Source organism: Aotus nancymaae, unplaced genomic scaffold (genome assembly GCF_030222135.1).
Source record: "Aotus nancymaae isolate 86718 unplaced genomic scaffold, 86718_ANA_hifiasm-v0.15.2.pri h1tg000348l, whole genome shotgun sequence".
Taxonomy (NCBI): domain Eukaryota; kingdom Metazoa; phylum Chordata; class Mammalia; order Primates; family Aotidae; genus Aotus; species Aotus nancymaae.
Window position 1 is genome coordinate 160,061 of NW_026988763.1, and position 15,349 is coordinate 175,409.

Consider the following 15,349-nt stretch of genomic DNA (forward strand, 5'->3'; position numbering starts at 1 on the left):
TGGCACCTGCCGTTCTGGGCCCTCCATGTATCAGTTCAGGTAGACATGACCAGGACCGCCGCCTGCCTTACAGAGGGTCACCTTGAACCCACTGCCTCACCTCGCGCACACTGTGCTGCCCACTCTGGCAGTGGGTTCAAGAAGGTGGCCTAGATCCCTTCCACAAGCCTGCAGTGGCCACTGTGTGGGGACGGTGATGCCTGGGAGACCTCAGGACCTGCCTAGGTCCATCCGTCTCTGGCTCCAGATAATTTCTTTGGTCACACATCAGGGCCTCCTGTAAATTGACTAAACACAGAGTCATGTCGCAGTCAGAGAGTCTTTTGCAGGTTTGCTCCTTGTTGTCAGGTCTGCAGGTTGCCAGACAACCGAAGTTCTGGAGCAAATGAAAAGCTTTTCCTTAACTTGCCACTTGTAGTTAATACTGGCTGGGTGCTTTGGCTCACACCTGTCATCCCAGCACCTTGGGAGACTGAGGTGGGAGAATTGCTCGAGCTCAGGGATTCTGGACCAACATAGGGAGACCCCGTCTCTACTAAAAATAAAAAAAACAGCTGGGCAGGTGTGGTGGTACACTCCTGTATTCCCAGTTACTCAGGAGGCCGAGGTGGGAAGATTGCTTGAGCCTGGGAGGTTGAGGCTGCGGTGAGCCAAGATCTACTGGGCAACAGAGACCCTCTCTCAAAAAAAACGATAAAATGAAACTTAAAGTTAATACTGTATATATGATGATGGTTAGTAGAATGTTGACCAATTTTAATAACTTTATTTATTTATTTATTTTGAGACAGAGTCTCACTCTGTTGCCCAGGCTGCAGTGCACTGGCACAGTCTTGGCTCGCTGCAACCTCTGCCTCCTAGGTTCAAGCGATTCTCCTGCCTCAGCCTGTCTCCCAAGTAGCTGGGATTACAGGCGTGTGCCACCATGCCAAGCTAATTTTTGTATTTTTAATAGAGACGGGGTTTTGCCATGTTGGCCAGGCTGATCTTGAACTCCTGACCTCAGTAATCTGCCCGCCTTGGCCTCCCAGAGTGCTGGGATTGCATGTGTGAACCACTGTGCCTGGCCATTTTTAATAACTTTAAACAAAAGAGATGATTCAAGTGTTTTTCTTTGGAAAAACCGTTTTCACCAGCAGTGGTGTACAGAGGCACCCGCCTGTCCCCACAGCCCCGTGCATCCCTGCTCAGAGGCTTTGTGCTTGCTGTTCCCACTGCTGTTCCCGCTCACAAAGTCGCATGGTGCTGTCAGCTCCAGCCTGAGCCCCTGTGTGTCTGAACTCAGCACCTCCCCGAGGCAAGACGGGGCCTGGCTGCTGCCCTCAGTCGGCCTCTGCCAGCGCTCCCTCTTCTCCCCGTCCGTTTGCCGCGCTGAATTGCCGTTTTGTGTATTGTCTGTGCTCGTTTTCCGTGGCATTGTTCTCTTCCCTAGCGTGTCCGCTACGTGGGGACAGGGATTTTGTATTGTTCACCGTTGTATTCTCAGCATTAAGGACAGTACCAGGCACAGGCCAAACGCTGTATTGCTTGAATTAAAGAACATTGGAAGAGGACTAACAGCTTAGTCACCAAAGCCCCAGCACCCAAGCGTAATTTTTGTTAGCATTTTTATGTTTTTCCTTTGTCGTTTTAAATTTTTATTTATTTTTTTGAGATGGAGTCTCACTCTGTCACCCAGGCTGTAGTGCAGTGGCGCCATCTCGGCTCACTGCAGCCTCCACCTCCTGGGTTGAAGTGGTTCTCCTGCCTCAGCCTCCCCAGTAGCTGGGAATATAGGCTCCCACCACCACACCCAGCTGATTTTTCTGTTGTTGGAGTAGAGACCAGGTTTCACCATGTTGGCCAGGCTTGTGTTGAGCTCCTGACCTCATGTGGTACGTCTGGTCTCCCAAAGTGCTGGGATTACAGGTGTGAGCCTCGGCACGCAGCCCCGTTGTCTTTTTTGGAGACTAGTTCTCACTCTGTCACTTAGGCTGGAGTGCAGTGGTGTGATCAGGGCTTACTGCAGCCTCAACCTCTTGGACTCAAGCCATCCTCCCATGTCAGCCTCCTTAGTTACTGGGACCACAGGTGCATGCCACCATACCCCACTAATTAAAAAAAATTATTTTTTGTGGAGAATAGGATGTAGCTATGTTGCCCAGGCTGGTCTTGAAGTCCTGGGCTCAAGCGATCCTCCTACCTTGGCCTCCCAAAGTGCTGGGATTATAGGCGTGAGCCACCACACCTGGCCTCTTTTTTTTTTAAGGCTTTTGTTATAATGCCATGATTCATTTCTTCCTGGCATTCCATAGTCTCCGGGGTCCTCTGCAGCACCTTCATGTCGGTGGATGCTGCATAGCTGAATTCACCTGGCCTTGTTGGTGGACAGTTTGTTTCCTGATTTTTCTTATAAATAAAAACTTCCCAGCCTATCCTTCTCTGTGAGAGTGTTTACTTGGCATGCATTCCTGAGCATCGCCACTGAGCAGCCCACCTGCGATCTCTAAGCTTGGGTCATTCTATGTTGCCAGAGCGCCTTCTGTTGGGCTGAGCCCCAGGAGGAGCCCGTGTCCCCACGCTGGCCGTTCCTGTGGTCACAGGCTGACTGCATTTGTCTGATTGGGCCTTTCTCTGAGACCGCAGTGATTGGCTGCTTCTTTCAGATCCGCAAGGATGCCATCCGGGCGCTCAACTTCGCGTACACGGTGAGCACACAGCGATCTGCCATCTTTCCCCTGGATGGCGTGGTGCGCATGCTGCTGTTCCAAGGCTGCGAAGAGGCGACTGACTTCCTCACCTGCCACGGCCTCACCATTTCTGACGGGTGAGAGCTGAGCGTGGAACTGCGGGCCCCTCTCTCCTGTTTCCTTTCGAATTCTGATACAGGGCCGTGGGGGGCTGCCTGCCTGCCCCGCTTGGAGAAGGTGTGTTCCTCTCCCGTACAGGTGAACACACGAGGCTCAGAATAGCTGGGGGTGTTCCCAACACCCTGGCTGTCAGCCCATTGAGGGCTCAGACCAAGTTCTTTGTTGACTCGAAAATCAGTCCTTTTCATGAGTTGTCAGCGAACCTAAAGATAAAAGTTAGGGCTTCTTGTTTGCCTTGAGTGCCTTTGCCAGCTGGCGGCAGGCAACCTCTGACAGCTGGGATGGAGGCACTGCAGGCCAGGCCAGAGTCTTCTCTGCTACTGAGCAGAGTGTCTTTTAAGACCAGGATGAGACTCAGAGACCCACTGTCAGACACCGGCAGCTTACCCTCCACACCCACTGCTGGGTCCCCACCCTGCCTCCTGCACCTCCTCACCTGCCCCCGGCCTGCCTCCTCCTTCCCGGTCTGCCCTCACAAAACAGGCGGCTTTGGGTGAGCCAGCCAGGAGGCAGGAGTGAGTCAGCGTGTGTCTGTTAACTCGCTGGGCCCAGTGGTTCCGGGGACCACAGAGGCTCCAGGACGGGTGGCCATGGGACCTGGGCCTCTGCTTTCTGTCCTTTACACATGGCTGTGGGACGCCTGACAGCTTGCAGCACTCGGCGGGGCACTGAGGGCAAAGCTGCCTTCTTCCCTGGTGACGGCCCTCTGGTGTCTTCTTGTGGTCTGGGTAGCTGTGTGGAGCTGAACCGGTCTGCTTTCCTGGAACCAGAGGAATTATCCAAGACCAGGAAGTCGGTGTTTATTAGCAGGAAGCTGACGGTGTCCATTGGGGAAATTGTCAATGGAGGGCCATTGCCCCCCGTCCCTCGTCACACCCCTGTGTGCAGCTTCAACTCCCAGAACAAGTACGTTGGGGAGAGCCTGGCCACAGAGCTGCCCGTCGGCACCCAGAGACCCGGCTCGGACACAGCAGGTGAGTGAAGCCGCAGTCGTAGTGAGGGGACTAGCTGCTTTTTCCTGCCAGGACGCCTCCCAGGAGCCTGAGCGTCTGTCTTGTCTTGGGCCCAGGGCTGTGGTGCTCCCTCATGCTCAGAGCTCACTGGGAGTGCACCGAGGGGCCGTGAAGCCTGGCTCCTGGCTCCCTCACCTCCTGGGGCTTGTCTTTCACCTGAAGGTGGACGTGTCCCCTGTGGTGTGTGTCCCATGTGGCTGCTCTTCAGGAGGGCAGGCCAGTTCTCAGGGTCACTGTGGGTGGCCTGGGGCTGTCCCTGCACAGACCTTGGTCTCCGTGGTGCCAGGCGCCCTGTGTCTGCAGCGCCGTTTCCTCCTGTGTGTTTCCTTCCAGGTGGAGGGAGAGGAGAGGAGTGTGGCGCAGAGCCAGATGCGCCCCTGCCCGGTCTCCCGCAGCCTCTCCCTGCCCCTGCGCCCTCGCCAGTGCCTCTGCCTCCCATCCTGGCACTGAACATGTCCGCGGCGCCAGGCCTCTTCCAGCCCCCTGTGCAGCCTGAGCTGCCGCCTCCAGAGCCCATGCCCGTGTACTCTGATGAGGTAGGGACTCTTCTAGGTCATTGTGCACTAGTGTCCTTGGTCTCCACTCCGGGGGGTGGGCTGTGGTGCCTGGTCTCCAGAGAGTCCAGGGAGGGGTCTTGCTAGAGTCAGCCAGCCTCGGGTGGCAGGTCTGGGGCCCGCCATCCAGGCCCAGCCTGGAGTCCCATCTTCATCTTGGGAGCTTCCTCTCAGCACTGGCCTGAGCCCCTGTGTGTCTGAACTCAGCACCTGTCTATTCCTGACAGGATCATGGGCAGCATTGTACGCCTTCATGGGCATGACCTAGGTGTGGGTGTGCCCCCGGCGGGGGTGGGTGTGTCCCTCATGGACATGGCTGAGGGTGGGTGTCCCCCCCGATGGGTGTGGCCTGGAGTGGATGTATCTTCCTGGTAGGTGCTGCCCCGGTATGCCTGGCCTGAGAGTGGGTGTGTCTTCCTGGTGGTCATGTCTGGGGGTTGTGTGTCCCCACTGTTGGGTGTGATCTTGTCCCCTTTGGGTGTTACTTGGGAGTGGGTGTCCCTACTGATGGGTGTGGCCTGGGTGGGTGTGTCCCCTGTGGGCATGGCTTGGGGTGGCTGTGTCGTCTGATAGGCGTGGCCTTGGGGTGGATGTGTTTTTGTTGGTGTGTGTGGCCTGTGTGACTGTGCACCCTGATGGGCCTGGCCTGGGGTGAGTGTGCCCCTTGATGTGTGTGGCTGCAGGGTGGGTTTGGCCCCTGACCAGTGCCTTACTGTGGAGTAGAGCCTGTTAACTCTATGGTTGTGGAACTGGCTTGTGCCACTCTGGCTGCTTAGGGGCAGGCACTGGGCGCCAGCCCCTCTTGGGATCGGGGAGTCCTGAGTGGGAGCATAAGAGTGGCCACAGAAGCGGAGGCTGCTCGATGTAGATTGGAGATGTCTGGGCCAGGGTGCTCTGTGGCCATCCGCTTTCCGTTTGCCAGGGGACACTTTTCCTGCAGCAGCCTAGCTGACCCTGTGTCAGGGGTCATGTGCTTTTGTCACCAGATACCTGCAGACTGTCAGTGACAACATGTTACCCAGGATTTCTGCCCTGGGTGGGACGTTCCCTTCAACCCCATGCTGGTCTCTCCACAGGACCTGGAGCAGGTGCTGGATGAGCTCATCCAGGGGAGGCTCTGCAGGGGGACTGTGAGGAAGTCGGCTCTGCAGGCGCTGCCTACGCGGCTGCTGCTCTGGGGTGAGTGGCATCTGGTGCTCCCCTCCTGCTACTCGCGGTGGGGAGCTGCGCCCAGTCCTCTAGAAGTTTCCTCTACTAAAGTTGCCTGTGTTTTGGAGTCACGATGCAATAAGTCATTGCCAAATACAGTGTCATGGAGATTTTCCGGTGGCTCATGCCTGTATTCCTAGTGCTTTGGGAGGCCGAGGCAGGTGGATCACCTGAGGTCAGGAGTTCAAGACCAGCCTGGCCAACATGGTGAAACCCCCATCTGTACTAAAAATATGAAAATTAGCCAGGCGTGGTGGTGGGCACCTATACTCCCAGCTACTTGGGAGGCTGAGGCAGGAGAATCGCTTGAACTCAGGAGGCGGAGGGTTGCAGTGAGCCAAGATAGTGTCACTGCACTCCAGTCTGGGTGACAGAGCACGACTCTGTCTCAAAAAAAAAAAAAGCCGGGTGTGGTGACTCTCACCTGTAATCCCAGTACTTAGGGAGGCCAAGGTGGGAGGATCACAAGGTCAGGAGTTTGAGCCAGCCCGACCAACCTGGTGAAACCCTGTCTCTACTAAAAATAAAAAAAGTAGCCGGGTGTGATGGCAGGTCCCTGTAATCCCAGCTTCTTGGGAGGCTGAAGCAGGAGAATCGCTTGAACCCAGGAGGCGAAAGTTGCCATGAGCCGAGATCGCACCATTGCACTCAAGCTTGGGCAACAGAGCGAGACTTTGTCTCAAAAAAAAAAAAAAATTTCCCCTCCATCTATTCTTCTCGTTCAAGATGGTTTTGTTATTTGGGGTCTCCTGAGATATCTGAATTTTAGGATGAGTTTTTCTTTTTCTGCAAAAAGTGCTGTTGGGATTTTGATAGAGATTGCATTGAGTCTGTAGATTGTTTTGGGTAGTATTGTCATCTTTTTTTTTTCTTTTTTGAGATGGAGTCTCTCCTTGTTGCTCAGGCTGGAATGCAGTGGCTCGATCTCAGCTCACTGCAACCTCCGCCTCCTGGGTTCTATCGAGTCTCCTGCCTCAGCTTCCTGAGTAGCTAGGATTACAGATGTGTACCACCATGCCTGGCTAATTTTTTAATATTTTGTAGAGATGCCTTTTGCCATGTTGTCCAGGGTGGTCTCGAACTCCTGGCCTCAAGCGATCTGCCTGCTTCAGCCTCTTAAAGTACTGGGATTACAGGCGTGAGCCACCACACCTGGCCAATATTGTTTTAACAATATTAAATCTTCTAATTTGAGAATATCAGATGCCTTTCCATTTATTTAGGTCATCCTTAATTTCTTTCAGGACTGTTTTATAGTTTTCACCATACAAAGTTTTTGCTTCCTTGGTTAAATTAATTAATTAATTAGTTTATTTTTGAGATAGAGTCTCGCTTGGCCAGGCTGGTCTGGAACTCCTGACTTCAGGTGATCCACTGCCTTGGCCTCCCAAAGTGCTGGGATTACAGGCATGAGCCACTGTGCCCGGCCAAGTTTTAAATTTTTTAGAGGCTGGGTCTCAGTTTGTTGCACAGACTGGCTTTGAACTCCTGACCTCAGCCTCTCAAAGTGTTGAGATTACAGGTGTGAGCCACTGCACCCAACATTTGTTGAAGATTTGTTTTTTTCTTTGAGATGGAGTCTTGCTCTGTCGCCCAGGCTGGAGTGCAGTGGCACAATCTTGGCTTACTGTAGCCTTCATCTCTCAGGTTCAAGTGATTCTCCTGCCTCAGCCTCCCAAGTATCTGGGATTACAGCTGCTTGCCACCAACGCCAGGCTAATGTTTGTGTTTTTAGTAGAGACAGGGTTTCACCATGTTGGCCAGGCTGGTCTCGAACTCCTGACCTCAGGTGATCCACCCACCTTGGCCTCCCAAAGTGCTGGGATTACAGGTGTGAGCCACCATGCTCGGCCTTGTTGAGGATTTTTATATCCATATTCGTGAGGAATATTGGTCTGTAGTTTTCCTCTTTATTCCTTTTTTTTTTTGAGCCAGGGTCTTACTTTGTCGCCAAGGCCAGAGTGCGGAAGCACAATCACAGCTAGCTGCAGCCTTGATCTTCTAGGCGAAGCCATCCTCCCACCTCAGCCTCCCAAGTGACTAGGACCACAGGCGCGTGCCACTATAACCTGGCTAAGTTTTTATTTTTTTGTAGAGATGAGGTCTCCCTGTGTTGCCCAGGTTAGTCTTAAACTCCTGGGTTCAAGCAGTCCTCCCACCTCAGCCTCCCAAAATGCTGGGATTATAGGCGTGAGCCACGTGCCTGGCCAGTGTCTAGCTTTCCTCTAGTGTCTCTGGTCTGTCTTTGGTATTAGGGCAATGCTGGCCTCATAAAATGAGTTAGTAAATGTTCCCTCCCCCTCAGTTTTTGAAAGGGTTTGAGAAAGATTGGTGTTAGTTTTTCCTAAGTGTTCGATAGAATTTACCAGTGAAACCTTCTGGTCTTACACTTTGCTTTGTTTGGAAATCTCCTTACTAGTTACAGGACTGCTGAGGTTTTTCTGTTTCTTCACGAGTCTGTTTTGGTAGATGGTGTGTTTCTAACAGTGGGCTTAGTTTGTATGCTGACAGCCAGACACGCACAGGCTGCTATCCCGTATCCAAAACGCTGGGACGACAGTGTTTTAGATGACAGATACTTTTGGATTTTGGAATATTTGTATTATATCTACTGGTTGAGTATCTCCTACCTAAAAATCTGAATTCTAAAATGATTCAATGAGCATTTCCTTTGAAAAGCATGTCATGCTGTGCTCAAAAAGTTTCAGATTTTGGAGCATTTTGGATTTCAGATTTTTGGATTAGGGATACTCAAGCTGTGTGTTTTTTTCCTTGTCAATATTAGACACTTACTGACGTGGCTTTTTTACTCTGACTTTGAATGCTACCCCCTTTGCTCTGTGTAGTGTTTCTAATGCTGCTGTGGAGGATTTGTTAATAGCTGCAACCACAGGCATTTTGAGGCACATTGCAGCTGAAGAAGTGACTAAGGAAAGGGAGCGAAGAGAGCAGGAGAGGCAGCGGGCCGAAGAGGAAAGGTCGGTGTGTCGTGTCCATGCAGCAGGACAGGAGATGTGTGTGGACCAGGAGAGAATGGACCCTGGCCGGGAAGCCCTTGCTCTTGTGCACTGTGCTGCCATTCAGCCCCTGCTGACCCTCTCAGTGCCCTCATACACTGGAGCCCAGGGAGTGGGTGGAGGTCCCCAGGCCATACCTACCTGTGAGCAGTGGCCTTCCCCAGCCAGGAAAGGCAGGGGCAGGGAGGTGGTGTCGGGAGCTGGAGTCGGGGTGGCCTCCTGGCTCAGGCAGCACAGCTCCGTCCCTGTCTGCACGGCTGGGGAGTAGACCAAGCAGCGCTTATTTTTATTCTGAAACATTACCCTTGTGTATTCTCTTCCTTGTAGGTTGAAACGGGAGAGAGAGCTGGCGTTAACTGAGCTGAGCCAGGGCCTGGCTGCAGAGCTGATGGAACGGGTGATGATGGAGTTTGTGAGGGAAACGTGCTCTCATGAGTTGAAGTAAGTGAGACACTGGTGCCTTGCTGTGCCAGGAGACTGAGGCTGTGTCTCGAGCCACTGAGGATGGGCTATTGGAAATGTGCTTTCTTGTTTAAGCTTTGATTTTGTGACCAAATGTATTTGATAGACATTCGACAAAGAGAATTTTATTACAAAAAATTCTCTTTTATACAAGGGTTACCACCACATGACCAGCGTCAGCCATCCTTAGTAGCCACTGGCATTTATCAGATATTTGACACACTTCCAGTTGCAGGTGTCAGATATTGCTGATGAGAAGATTTTCTGGTTGGTTGTCTACATGGTCATTCACAAATTCTAAGCCAGGCATCTGTAGTCCCAGCTCCTGAGACTGAGGTGTGAAGATCACTTAAGCTCGGAAGGTCCAGGTAGTGTGCAGTGATTTCACCTGCAGATGGCCACCGTGCTGCAGCCTGGGCAGCGTAGTGAGACTCTGTCTCTAAAATAATTAATTAAAAGTTCTGACTCTTTTATTAAGATAAAGGTTTCTTTCTTTCTTTTTTTTTTTTCTTGAGACAGAGTCCTCACTCTGTCACAAGGCTGGAGTGCAGTGGTGTGATCTCAGCTCACTGCAACCTCTGCCTCACGGGTTCAAGCGATTCTCCTGCCTCAGCCTCCCAAATAGCTGGGACCACAGGCCCATGCCACCACGCCTGGCTAATTTTGTATTTTTAGTAGAGCTGGGGTTTCTCCATGTTGGCCAGGCTGATCTGGAACTCTCGACCTCAGGTCATCCGCCCGCCTAGGCCTCCCAAACTGCTGGGATTACAGGCGTGAGCACCGTGCCTGGCCAGCTCTTGAACTTTTAAAGCAAGCCTTCAGTGTCTGTGGGCCCTGAGTGCAGTCTTCCATGCTGATCGCCCTGTTTCTCAGGAAAGCAGTAGAGACAGACCAGAGGGTCCGCATGGCCCGTTGCTGTGAGGATGTCTGTGCCCATCTCATGGACTTGTTTCTCGTGGAGGAAATCTTCCAGACTGCAAAGGAGACACTCCAGGAGCTTCAGTGCTTCTGCAAGTATCTGCAGCGGTGAGTCCTGTGTCCCTACAGGCAAAATCCACACACAGGGAAGAGTCTTTTACCAGATTCAAAATGTATGAGCCATCAATTCCTTTATTCAGTGGTGAAAGGATCAGGGAAAATGTTACAGCAATGAATACCTAAAATGGACTCTAATTGGATTATATTGGGTTTCAGAAATACTTGATTATGTGCGAAACACACACACACACACACACACACACACACACACACACACACACACACACACACACACAGTATAAACTAAGGTGAAAAGTCAGGAATTAGATTGGGGTGTGGTGGCTGCTCTGTATTTCAGCAGATACTTACAGGGTGCCTGCCATTTGCCCACGGCACTGGATGCTGGGAGATGGCTGTGAACAGGCCAGATCAGATGATGGCTCTGTGCACCAGCAAATGTGAATTCTCAAAACAGGAGTGGTGGGAAAAAAGCAATTAATAGGGAATATACAAATACTGTATATTCATACCAGATCGCTTAGTTTGGATTTTTATATAGTGGTATAACCCTAAAGAAAAGGAGGAAAATAATGATCATAATCTCAGCATAGTGGTTACTTTTGGGAATGGGAGGGCTGCCTCTCACGGTTACAACGTCTCAACTGGATGAAAGTGCATAGGTGCTTGATTATTTATTAATCTTTAAACGGGGCATATCTGTGTTCCGTGTGTTGTATGATTTATTTCACAGTAAAATTTAAAATAAGTAATAGTGTCCTCGACAGTTCTAACAGTATAGAAGGGAGTATGGGGAGAAGTGAGTCTCCCTTCCACAACAGACCTCTGTCCATTGTTCGAGACAGCAGCTGCTTGTGAATCTATCCAGAGACTTTCTGTCCTTTCCTGTGGCTGTCGGCACAGGTGGCCTCCTGACCCCTGCTTTGCTCTGAGCCTTTCTGTGCTGCATCTGATAAGAGGTGGAGGACTGGCTGTAGCAGCATGTTGAGCTCTCAGCATTGCCAGTGGTGTTGAGGTCAGTGCGAGAATGTACCAGTAATGACCTTCCTCGTCCTTGGTTGCTGGACTTTGATGTGGCTCTCCTTTTAGCTCTGGCAAAGAGTGTCACAGTGACTCTCCTTGTACAGACATTTCACCCGCTTGCACACAGGCATGTGTATCTAGAGATAAATTCCTGTCAGTGGCGGCTGTGGGTCAAGGGATGTATGTATATCTTTTTTTTTTGGACAAGAGTCTCCTTCTGTCGCCCAGGCTGGAGTGCAGTGGTGTGGCGTGATCTCGGCTCACTTCAACCTCCACCTCTCGGGTTTAAGTGATTCTCCTGCCTTAGCCTCCTGAGTAGCTGGGACCACAGGCACCTGCCACCATAACCGTCTAATTTTTTGTATTTTAGTAGAGATGTGTTTCACTGTGTTGCCCAGGTGGTCTCAGACTCTTGAGCTCAGGCATTCTGCCCACCTTGGCCTCCCAAAGTGCTAGGATTACAGGCGTGAGCCACCGAGCCCGGCCAGGCGCATGTATCTTAGATCTCTATCTGCAGGGTGCAGCCCCACAGGGTCTTGTGGGTATTCTCTTGTGTGCAGTGACGATAGATCGTAGAAGAGAAAGACACAAGGACACAGAGATAAGAATTCAGCTGGGCCCAGGGGACCACTGCTACCAGGGGGTGGAGTCCAGCAGTGGCCCCGAATGCCTGGACTCACTGACATTTATTGTATACAAGGCAGGGGGACAGGGCCGGAGAGGGAATTATCTGACATGATTGCTAGGGGTCAAGCAAATCACTTTCTTAAAATATGGGGGGCCACATGGGCGCAGTTCAGCGAGTCACGTGGGTACAGCACAGAGGGCCCTCCCTCAGGTAGCTGCTGCAAGGAGGGGAGGCACATAGGTCAGTATCTTTCGATGCACTTATCAGAGGGATCAAAGGCTTTTAGGAGTCCTCTATTCTAAGAATTTACAAGAGAGCATCGGGTGGGAAAGTGGACCATGAAAGTGGACAAGGACAGTGACCGTCGGAGCACAGCACCACGGAGAGGGTTTAAGCCCCTGATGTCCGTGGGCAGGCTGGTTAGTGTCAGACCTTCCTTAAGAGCCGGCAGAGCAGAGTTTTCTCTGAACTCCTCAGTGAGAGGGAAAGTGCCCCTCACGGCCTGCTAAGTAACGGGCGCCTCCCCAGGCACTGGCGCTACCGCAAGGCTTTTACTCTCGCCTCCTGATCACTTCTCACAATGTCCCTTCAGTTCCTAGTTATGTTCTACCCTGTTATTTCTATAGTATAAGGCTAAAAACGGTCCTACACTGTAATACTAAAGGGAAAGTTAATAATAGAGAATAATAATGTAATAAGATTGACTATATAGTTAATTATGTTTGATATCACTGCTATGTCTAAGTAATCATTTATGATGCTGGGACAGATGTGCCTTCAGTTTCTTGCCATGGCACCTGGGCAGCTTTCTCTGCCACGTCGGCCTCCAAAGCGCATTCGGCGTTAGTTCTTACATCCAGTAGTTTCGTCGCTCACCACGCTCATTTGATGTCATTCCTTCCCCATGCCCGAGTTGTGTTTGTTTATTTATTTATTTATTTCTTGTTGGCCAAGTCAGCAACATGCCTGCGTTTTAACTCCAGTTTGTTTATTGGTTTGAAGACCTTGAAAACACTCAGTGACGATGTGTTCTTGTGTCCCCCAGGTGGAGGGAAGCTGTCGCAGCCCGGAAGAAACTGAGGCGCCAGATGCAGGCTTTCCCTGCCGCGCCCTGCTGCGTGGACGTGAGCGACCGGCTGAGGGCGCTGGCGCCCAGCGCAGAGTGCCCCATTGCTGAGGAGAACCTGGCCAGGGGTCTCCTGGACCTGGGCCACGCAGGGAAATTGGGCATCTCCTGCACCAGGTGAGCATCAGCCGGAGGGTCCTCCGACAGCTCAGCCAGGTGGCGTCGCCTGTCTTGGCGGCGAACCCAGCGGTGGACCCGGCCCCCTCCCCAGCTGTCTCACTGCTCTCCGCAAACATGCTGGGTCCAGCTGTGGCCCAGCACAGGCGTGTGCTCTGCCGCTGGCTGTCCTGCTGCCGCCCCTGTTTCCTTTAGGTCGTTGCTCACCTGTCACCTGACCACCCTGGGGAGACTGCAGCATACACCCCACCTCAGCCCCACCTGGCGGCATTTGCCCACAGTGCCGACACCTCCCACGTGCCAGGCCGGCATTTAGAGATGCTTGAAGGGCAGGATTTATTGCTGAATCTCCCACAGCCAGCACACAGCAGATACTTAATTGATATTTGTGGAATGAAGGAATCCTCTTAACCCGTTTCTTTTTCTTATTTTTTTTTTGAAATGGGGTCTTGCTCTGTCGCCCAGGCTGGAGTGCAGTGGCCGCGATACTGGCTCACTGCAACCTCCGCCTCCCGGGTTCAAGCGATTCTTCTGCCTCAGCCTCCCGAGTAGCTGGGACTATAGGTGTGCGCCACCACACCCAGTTAATTTTTAGTATTTGTAGTAGAGACCGGGTTTCACCGTGTTAGCCAGGATGGTCTCAATCTCCTGACCTCGGGATCTGCCCACCTTGGCCTCTCAAAGTCCTGGGATTACAGGCGTGAGCCACCATGCCTGGCCTGTAACCCATTTCTTTAGCAGAAAGTTTTTTTCAATCTCCTGGGTACTCCCCAGGGGACACTCACTAGCCAGTCAGTACTTTTCACTAAGCTCCTGTGGGGACACTGTCATTCTGCCTTCCTTTGCAGGTTAAGGCGGCTCAGAAATAAAACGGCTCACCAGATGAAGGTTCAGCACTTCTACCAGCAGCTGCTGAGGTCTGTCATGCCCCACCCTTCTGTGTCGCCGGTACCCTCCCCCCCGCCGCCCCCTGTCTCCCAGTCTATCACACTGACAGCCATTCATGCCTCTGAGGTCTCTTTGCTGAGTTTCAGACATGGTTTCTAGTTTGCAGTTCAACCTCTGACCCTGATTTTTCCCCACCCTGCCCCTTCCTGCTCATAGGATGTGTGTGCTGCTCCTGCTAGGGTCTCACATACTGGCTAACCCACGGTGGTCTTTTCCTTCCAGTGATGTGGCATGGGCGTCTCTGGACCTGCCGTCCCTTGTGGCCGAGCACCTCCCTGGGAGGCAGGAGCGTGTGTTTTGGAAGCTGGTGCTGGTGTTGCCGGATGGAGAAGAGCAGTCCCCAGGGAGTCCTGGCAGGTCAGGTTTTCCCCTGTGGGATTTCCAAGAGGTGGAGTGGACGGGGGCAGAGCTGTGGGCCAGGGCCGGGTGTTCCTTTTATGTCTGATGGGAACTCTGAAGCATAGGTTTAATGTTTTAATGCTTGGATTTACAGTCTGTTTTGCTCAGGATTTTAAGTTGAAACTTTAGATTTGATTATTTCCATTTTTATTCCATAAACTTGGTGTATTAGTCCGTTTTCACACTGCTTTAAAGAATTATCTGAGACTTGGTAATTTATAAAGAGGTTTAATTGGTTCATGGTTCCACAGGCTGTACAAGAAGCATGGCCGGGGAGGCCTCAGGAAACCCACAATCATGGTGGAAGGCGAAGGGGAAGCGGGCATGGCCTACATAGCCGGAGCAAGAGGAAGAGAGAGCACAGTGGGAGGTGCTGCGCACTTTTAAACCACTGGATCTCATGAGAACTCACTGTCATGAGAACAGGAAGGGGGAGATCCACCCCCGATACAGCACCTCCCACCAGGCCCCTCCTTCAACACTGGGGATGACAGTCCAACATGAGATTTTGGGTGGGCACACAAATCTGAACCACGTCACTTGGCAACAGTATTTAAAGCTGTGTTAAGGTATTGATAGACCTGCTTTACTTTAGACTCTTCGGTAAGATAGTTTATAGTTTGTTTACTATAGTTTCATTTTTTTCCCATTCAGAAGAAACTTTTGGCATTTAAATAAAAAAAATTGACACGGTCTTACTTCCTGTAACTAAAATACAGAAGTCTTTTTGAGACAGAATCTCGCTCTGTCGCCAGGCTGGAGTGCAATGGCACAATCTTGGCTCGTTGCAACCTCTGCTTCCTGGGTTCAAGTGATTTTCCTGCCTCAGCCTCCCAAGCAGCTGGGATTACAGGTACATGTCACCACACCCAGCTAATTTTTTTTTTTTTTTTGGTATTTTGGTAGAGATGGGGTTTCACCGTGCTGGCCAGGCTGGTCTCAATCTCCTGACCTTGTAGTCCACTCGCCTGGGCCTCCCAAAGGAGGAGTGAGCCACTGCACCTGGCC

At 51.7% G+C, this 15,349-nt stretch overlaps 1 pseudogene; it reads left to right on the top strand.

Annotated features, from left to right (window-relative positions):
• LOC135273193 (germinal-center associated nuclear protein-like) overlaps window positions 1-15,349 on the top strand; it is a 54,128-nt pseudogene that overhangs the window by 18,445 nt on the left and 20,334 nt on the right.